Below are 9,494 nucleotides of genomic sequence, written 5' to 3'. Positions count from 1 at the left end.
CCAGTGCTTTGTGCATCGTTTTATCATCACTAAAGGAGATAGGGGGCTGATCCAAAGGGTACTGAAAGCAGTGAAAGGTCCTCCCCTCCCACTCCCCCAGTTTCTTTGGGGTTTGGATTTGTCCCTCACAAACCCAGGCAGTGTTGTGGATACCATTTTGATTTAGAATACAGATTTTGTTTACAGATGGTAAATACTTCATAAAGTCCTTAATTAACTGGTTCTTCGATGCACTACGGAACTGCTGACTTTCCATATGTAATCACACCATGTAGAGTCACACAAGGAATTACGTTAAAACCCGTTCATGTCAGGCTCCAAAAGTATGAAGTGGTGAGATTTTTCAAGCTATAAAACTGGGGCAACCCTTATGTAGCTGAGTGACCCCCTAAAATTAAAGGAGGAGACGGGAGCTGCAGCACAACTGTGAGCAGATGTAAAGGGAAGGAGAGAAACAACACGAAGAACCAGCAACTTGCAGGAAGAATTTGATGTAGCTTCATCAAAGAGATGTCAAGCAGGTAAGGTGGCACAATAAGAAGCTGAACTTTTTTGGGAGAGAGAACTGGGGCAAAAGACACTGAGGAAAGCTGGCAAGACTGATGGAAGATGAGACAGATGAAAGACTGGTGGGGCAGGGAGTGAGTGTGAAGAGAAGTTTTGAGACACAGTGAGTCAGTGAAAAATAGACACCCTCACAGCAGACGTAAAGTGAAACTGGAAGGATAGAGAGGAATTAACAGGCATAAGGCACTTACCTGTTTGGAGAAAACTGGTATTTTAGAGGGAAACATTTCCCTCACTAATACTAGTCTAAGCCAGTTTGGAGAGAAGTCCCTAGCATTGCCTCTGGCATGAGACGGTGGCTTAGCATTCCTTTCTTCAGAGTCAAAAAGACTTCTACAAACCCATAATAAGCCAAAGCAGTTACCACTTGATATTCAGTCGCTTTTAGCCTGGTCTAGTGCCCATGGCAGGGGGGAGGTGGAACTAGATGATCTTTAAGGTCTCTTCCAACCTAAACAGTTATTCTATGATTCTATGATTCAGCCTTTTTTGGTCAAGGTGACTTTCCATTCAAGTTCCTGGGATGCTGGAAGTGTAAGGGGGCAATAGTCAGTTATAAAAGTGAAGGTTGGGAAAAAGCCAGACACCTCCAAAAGATCAGAGAGTAAGGCAAATTACTATTCTTGACCTCTAGTCAAGGTAAGAGGGAAGCAGAGGCAGTCAAGGAGACTATGCGAAGAAACTGGAGCATTTGAATGTTGCAAAACCAGAAGTTAATTGCAACAACTGCCTTACAGTGAGAGAGGGGAGAACGAGCAAAACAAGGCAGATAATATGGAAGTAGATTGCATTTGACATGAGAAGATAAGGAAATTGGAATCTAAGTGAGGTAAGTGCAGATGACAAAGGATTTTGAGAATTACTTGGGTAGTGAGGTCTCTAAAATGGAAGGTAAAGAAGCTGCTGCTGGGAGAGAGCTTCAATCCTAGAGAAGGTCCAGAGGAAACAACAGAGAAATTCTGTTTTGTGAAGGTGGAGGGTTTCCTAAAGCAGATGTTGCATTTCAGATCGGACATGGTGACACCTCCAACCTGGCCTGGTGTTTATTAAAAGCCAGAGGAGCTACTGCTCAGAGCTGGCAGGAGAAGGTGCTCAGTATATCTGGTTCTGGTATTCTGCAATAAGTTTATGAGAGACTGCTTCTCCTGCAGAACCACAACGTTACTACCTGTGCCTTGCAGTCTGAAACCCCTATCTCAGCATCAAAAATTGGCTTAGCCATAAAATCATGATCATTGGGAAGAAGTTGTGTTTGGAAAAGGTCCTTTGAAAGAGAAAGCAGCACTAGACAACTAATAAACTTTGAATTCCAACTGTGAAAAAGTTTATAACTTCCATTATGGATTAGAACAGGCATTTTATGCCATGTGCTGAACTCTCGTTTAATTTTGCCCTAGATTTCTTTCCATGTGTGCTGTTCAGCTGTCGGGCTTCACACTTCACTGGAAGATGATGTCTAAGATGTCAACCAGACTAAAGTCTAGAAATAGTAACTTCAACCGTCTCCAAGTTACCAGTCCGCAGAACAATTGACTCCATGGAGGAACTATGTGGCAGCGATGAGTGTGCAAGTGAAAGACACGGCATAAGGATTAGAGATGATATTAAGATGCAGGCACTTATCTAAGAAGGGCAACAACTTATCTTATGTAAAATGATCAACGGAAGAAACTGGGATTAAGAAAAGGACTCAACTTACACAGTTTTTAGCTCATTTGGGAGGACAGTGGGATAGTGCTCAGGCTTTTACAGAAAAGCTCTGCAACTGTTTAGTACTCTGTGACTTCTTCAGGTGAACCAAGTCCTTTTCTAACCTCGCAAACTGACCGTATTGCTATCAAGTCTGCCCTTGAAATACACTGGCTCCAGCTAACTTTCACACCTGTGAGCTGATAACCCAAGCTAGGCAGAGGCTGTTTGCAGGCTCAGCTGACAGAAACAAACATAAAAGACTCACTTGCAGCCAGAACTCACACTAGGATGTAGATTTTGTGGATGCTTTCATTCCCACTGATTAGATAGTCACACTCATGATAACCCTGCGTGCAGCCAGCCCAAACACCACTGTCCTTCTGAAAAGGCAGAGAAGGGAAATCAGGGAAACAGCCTTTGGTCCTTGCCTTTCAGGAAGGATATGCTCCAGATTCAGGAGTGGGAAATGGCACCTCCATGCCTGACTCCTGCTCTTTTGCAATACCACGGGTACATTTCTCTTCAGTCCTACTTAACGTGCACACACATTTGCTAGTGCCACATCTTTCACTCTTTTGCTAGAGAAGTCGGGTACCTACACGTCTTTGAGAATGTGGGCCTGGGTAAAGTGCTTAGAACTAGCAGGCAAAAATGCCATCGATGTGTAAATGAAAATTCTCTCTCTCTCTACTCTTGCCACCAGGAGCGTGAAAAAGAAAACTACTATTTCTATCAGTCAATAAAGCTGACTTCAAAACACTTTACAACCTCATAAAAAAAAAGTAAAGCTTAGGCAGAAACTGAGGGCCTTAGATTTCTTCCTCACACATAGAAAGTGTATCAACAGATGTAACGTTATAAGCTCACCTAATTGAAAGATACATGCATTTTTTATTTTTTTTAAAAGTGGCGATTCCTACCTTCAAGTCATTAGAACAACTGCTCAAATTCTTCAGATCCATAGCTAAATATATTCTAGGAAACATATTCTAGGATGAAATTATTTTAAAAAAAAGAGAGAGAGAAGAAAAATTAACGCACAATGTTAAGGATGGGTCAATGGTTCAGAGAACATGTCCAAATTTGAAGGCAGCATGTTTGTTATCATCTTTTCTAAACACGCTTAGACAGAAATCCCAGGAAGTCAGTGTGAAACAAAGGAAATGGAAATATGCTCCAGTATAGAGAATACCCAAAGAGCATTAACTTTATCCTGTAGTGACACCATGAGGAAAAAAGAGATAGACTACACTAACTGTTAAGAAAAATTAGATGCAGTGCAGTCTGCGTTCTTGTGCTTGTGATTATTGGATAGTGATAATTGCTAGACTGCAGAATTAAGGGCTTAGGTATATCCTAAGCAAAAATATCCTAATATATGTAATATGTAATATATGTAATTGGGGTTACCACTACATATTTCTTCGGTTTATTTTGCAATGACAATTAATATTTTTTAAAGTTACCTTTATATACTTCTACTGTTATATAACATCTGGAAGGTATCAGTGATGGATTAGGTTAACAATTCTGCATTGAAATTAAACAGATCTACTGAAACCTCCATGTATCTGGGAATGCTCTGCATGAACGGAGATAATGTGAAAAGACATTAAATCATTCACCGTGGCCATCTCTCTGCCACAGCCATTACATTTCACCCAAATGTACTTTTGAGAAACTTCAAGAACTACCTAGGCCAAATACTTGAAATCTAGAAAATTAAAGTGATTGCTACAAGAAGTAAAGAAAAGAGACTGCTGAGGTGCCATGATTATCTCTAGCTCCTGATGTGGCAGGAAAGCACTTGTGTGAGAAGTACTTAAGTAATTCCAGCTGATGAAACACACAGCCTGCCTATTATACTATGGAAAAATAGGAGGAAATATTTCCCTGCCAATCTGACTTCGGGGAAACTTGTTTCCTAGCAAGAAGTCCAGTCACTACAGGATGTAGTCTGAAGGAAACCACACTAGGAAAACAAAACACCTATCACACCTGGAGTCACAGCTCACCTGTATTCAATACTGCACTTCCTAAAGCGCCCAATCTCAAAGGCAGGTGACAAAATTTAAAGGCCAAATTATACAGTACAAGAATGAAGTTCTTCCTGATCCATAGGTGACCAGTAAAACTCCCAGAACCTTAGCATTTCATTGCAATTATTCTCCTAGCACAGGTCGTGCAGACCTGAGACAAGGAACTTTATCAGAGGGTCTCTTAAGTTCCTTTCTGTACCTATCTTTAGATGAGACATGCAAGGAAAGGGAATAAAGATCTTAGCTCTATAATGATCCATAACATTTGAGGCATACAGAACAGCTGGGAGCATTTAAGTTGGAACTGAATGGTTTTTTTCCCCAAGATATTTGTTTAGACTTGGTTTTCTGCAGAGCAGTAGAAATTAAGAATTAACTCCCTTGCTTTGCATGATTTTACAAGGTGTTTTTAGTTCCAAACAATAGAACTTTTTGGTCTTTTGTCAGCAACGCTGAAATGTCCTGCCTCCCTCCCCCACCTCACTAACAGAGTCACTTCTCAGTCTTCTCTCCAATTCAACAAGACAAATTCAACTCAGACTTTACACTGCAAGACTGCCCAGCTCATGGATCAGTTTTTGTGGTCCTTTTCTAAGTTTTGGTTGAATACAATTTATCTCTGAAGTGCAAATATCAGAGCTACATGCACTACTCAGCTGATTTCTTGTTAATAAAGCACAGTCACTTCCTCAGGATAGAGCCTCGTAATGTACCCACAAGTCCTATTTACATACCAGTGCAGACACTTCGGGGTTTGTATGGTTGATACCATCCACTTGCATTTCTACATCACTGTTTTCAAGATGGTCTCACTGACACTCTTGAGTCCACTATGTATGACAAAACTGTATTTTGTCCATAAAGTAACAAAAAAATCTATAGGGTGTTGAAAATAGATAGGCATCACATTGCGATAGCTACTTATTCTTGCAATTCACTTTTTACCTAATTTATATTATCTGCAGCATCAGCATCAAAGGTTTTATAGATATTGGACAAAACCATTAAATAATACCATACCAATAATGTGACCCCTATTTTAATTCACCTAATATGCTTTCTACTGGTGCTGTAGGATAGAAGATCTTTTAAACCAAAATGCTGAGTGATAATAAATCAAATTCCATAAAGAAAACCAAAGTTCATATCTTGACACTGAGGTTTAAAAAAAAAATCACAAGAAAAACAATTAGAAATCTGTCAGCAATGTTTGCTGAAACCAATCTCTCATAAAACCACAACAAGTAGCGATGCCCAGAAAGGTGCTGTGATGTCTAGAGTAGACTCTACACTTCCATATAAAATTACATTTGCCATCCTACTCTTTTACTCAGGACCGACTGCAGGTCGATAGTTGCCTTCCTCACCTCTTTCAAAACACCAGAATTGTCATGATTCACAGTTCTTTTGAAATTTCTCATTTTTTTCAAGACATGATCAATTTTACCAGGTGTGATTCAAAGGACACTTCATTTATCTCAGACATTTGGTTATTTGTTGTTCAAACCTGTTGAATCAAAATTCTTCAGTTTGAGAAAATGTATCCTTGCCACGTGTTCTGTTTAATTATAAATTTCTCATCCCAATGATTAATATATTCCAAACATTCCATCTTTTCAACATAATACTTCACAACCCTGTCACTATGATCAACGGAATAAGCTGGGGTTTATTAATTGCATAGGTGTAATGACCTCTCATTTACTTTGAGTATTGATATTTCACTCGGTGTAAAAACCTCTGTCAGTTCCTCCTATATTTTGCTTTGTAATTTACACTCTAAAATATTATAAACATCTCCTAATGTATTTATCTGTGTTTCACTGCAGATTCTATGCCTTCATTTTAAGGAATGTCTTGTAAGATAGCATGTCATTCAGTGGATTTTCTGGTGGTCCTTTTTTTTTCCCACATCTGCAGAACTGTGACTCCTTGGACCCCTTTCAACAATTCCCAGCTTCAACACGTCCTACATTACATCTATATTCCCAGCTATGCCAAAAATTGTTTTGCTGGAATGACTCCAAATCCATATCTCCCTGCCCAAGGTAATACCCTGTTATACAAGGAATGTGCAAGTAGAATACAATCCATGACACCTGGAAAACTGCTGATTTTTACACCTTAGATTTGATTTCAGAATAAAGATTTCATAGAGGTTTGCTTTTCAAGAATGACTTTGCTGATCCAAAGCCAAGTGTGTGGGCGTTTTTCGTCTTACTGTAGTTGATTTAACTTGTAAAAAGGAGACTTAACTTCCTCTCTATATTTTCTTCCAGTTACATAAACATTCCTGTGAACATGTCAGTAAGAATTTATGACAGATTTAGAGCTGCCTGGTGATAATTTATGAGTGCTTTACATTGGCCTGATTACCAAAATGTTTCTTAAATGGCTTCACTTGTTTAACGTAGCAAGAATCTGCTGGGAAAAAAACAACTCTGAAAGGGAAGGTTAGATTAAGGTACCCAGTGTTCAAACTCTACTCGGTTCTTAGGGAAAAATGCCAAAATCATTTGAATATCCTATTCAGAATAGCCTCTAAAACCAGCTTAAAACAGACACTGTGGTTATAATTACACCTTTCCCTTTAACACGCCGCAGCTACTGGATTATCTGTGCCACCGACCTCTGACTGCAGCCAATTAAAATTTTTCTTGACTTTCTCTGTGCAAGAATTTTTGCAGCCCTCCCATTTGGGCCAAGTCCTTGGGTTACGATACCTAATTTAGCTGTTCTCACCTTGAACTTTTGACTGTGCTTAGGAATTCCAATTTTTCCCTTCAGGGAACCTTGTTAGTCATGAATGGACAGTCACCTTAGAAACAGCATAAAATCTCTCAGTGATTTCATTTCAATAAGGAAAACCACTTTGACAGAACGCAAACATCGCATAAACACAAATTTCAAAACAGAAGGTACTCAAGCTCAAAGCCCCTCGTTACTTGTCATACTTATCAATTCCAATGTAGACATCCAAAATTGTTTTTGCAAAAAAGGAGAATATTTCAATGTTAAGAGCTCTTGTGTTTGCTGCTAACTGCTGAAAGCATTCACTGTGTTCAAAGTCTCATTTTCCACATAGGTTCCTGCTTAACAAAACAAACACATGAACAGACACATAGTTTTATCCTAAAAGAACTTCTAACCCCTAACAGAACTCAAATAAGGAGCAAAATAAGTAATGCAAAATGGAGGTACAAGCTGCAGGAGCTGGAAGCACTGTAGCTTAATTTTTGAAAAGCAGGAGATGTAATTTGCATGCAAACTAAAAATAAAAAATATAGGATTATAGTTTTTAGAGAAGGTGATCTTTATTTCCTAGGTTCACATTTTAGCAAGAAAAAAGCGATATAATGCATAATACACTTATGTAACAGCTTGTTAAAGTTCCTTCTTCTTTTCACTTAATATCCGCCTAAGAAACCAGAGAGATTCAGAACACACACTGAGAGAATCCTCCATTCCACAGAACTACTTTGTCGTAAAAGAAAGGGTACTCAAATACAACTTTGTTCCAGAAAATCTTCCCTGACGTTACCGATATTAGAACCCTGAACAGTGGAAAGTCCCATTCGCGATGAGGCTGACAATAGTAACTAAGGTCAAAATATGAACAATAATGAGGAGTAAAGTAGCTTGAGAAATTCCAAAGTGTAAAGAACTCTACAGCTAGTAGAGGTTTAAGAGGAAAAGCAGACCACAACTTCAAGGAATAGACTTTTTTTCTATGTATCATAACCAAAAGTTTAACACTTCGAACAAAGATATTTCTGGAAAAAGGAGATAAAACAATCAACTTCATAGCACATTGCCATTTACTGTGTTTGATGTTTTTTTAACTGAATGTAAATGCTCAAGATACACTATGAAGAAAATTCCAGGTCATGTGTAGTTCAATTGAATTGTCCCTGTCCCTGGCAGGTCCTCACTGCCATGATCTTGCTGTGAAAAACACACTATTCTTCCAGATTCAGTTCAGCCCCTACCATTCTTATTTTTGAACAAATGTATACCCAGAAGATCTACCTCAATCCCAGTGTTCCAGACTATGAAAAACCAGCTCTGAGTCAGAACATCAATTTAATAGCTGAATTCTCGATACTGTAGAAGAAAAAACCCACATTACTATCTGTTCTATAATTTTTAGAGGGGACAAAATCACGTCTTTGGATTAAGAAGTTGAGAGTGTGACATATGCAAGATGTTTCAAATATATCTTTAAATACTTTGAAAATTCAGAAGCACTCGGGTGACTGTTTTTTCATGCTATTGTTAAACAAATACTCAAATAGAGGTAAAATTTAACCAACACTTAATCTGTTCAAACTCTTTGAAACTGTTCCCCCTCACATTTCCCATTCTGAAATTGAAGTCACATATTGATGTCGTCTTCCACATATTTCTCTCTTTCTCATTTCTACAGCTGGAAATATAAGATGCCTAATTGCTATCCGGTACTGAATATAAATAAACTCCACAGCTAATTGTAAGAAGTCTTGGAAATACATTGAGAAATTTGGGAGCTACTGACTGGCCGTAAGTAAATCTTACACTACCGTCTAGGTGTTGAGTGCTCAACAATCAAGACATAATTATTGGCTGCAGATTGAATTCTTAAATCAAAATGTTTGATCTGTATTTAAAGATAGATTTCCACTGACTTACACCTATGTCTGTTCATTCACCTATCCCTAATAAATAAAATCTAAAAAGCCCCTACACATAACCCACCCCACCCCCCAGAAAAACCACAACAGAGACCGAAAACTGTTAAAACTCTCAACACTTTCAAATTTCACTTTAAAAATATGCCATTGATCTCATGCAGATTGCAGTGCTATTAAACCAAAAGTATATTTGTCAGTGTTACCTTAATCTTTGTTTCCTGCTCTACTGCCAAGGAGCTTACAAACAATAGCAAATACTGATCATAGTATTAAAAGATGGATTTATGCGGTTCTAACCGGGAAGTGCAGAAAGAAATATTCCTGTCATTGTATCTCTGGGACCAGAAAAATTGCTCCCAGGACATGACAAGACTAAGATTTCTCAGCACTGGAACAAGAGTTTGAACCAGCAGGGTACAAAATCTGAACAAGTATATATAAAAACCTGAGCACTGACTCTAGCAAGGAGTAGGAGCATGGGCCAGTTATTACTATTTTTGGAACATATTACAGACAAATAATGTGA

This window comes from Cuculus canorus, chromosome 1 (genome assembly GCF_017976375.1).
Source record: "Cuculus canorus isolate bCucCan1 chromosome 1, bCucCan1.pri, whole genome shotgun sequence".
NCBI lineage: Eukaryota > Metazoa > Chordata > Aves > Cuculiformes > Cuculidae > Cuculus > Cuculus canorus.
This window is presented reverse-complemented; position numbering follows the sequence as displayed.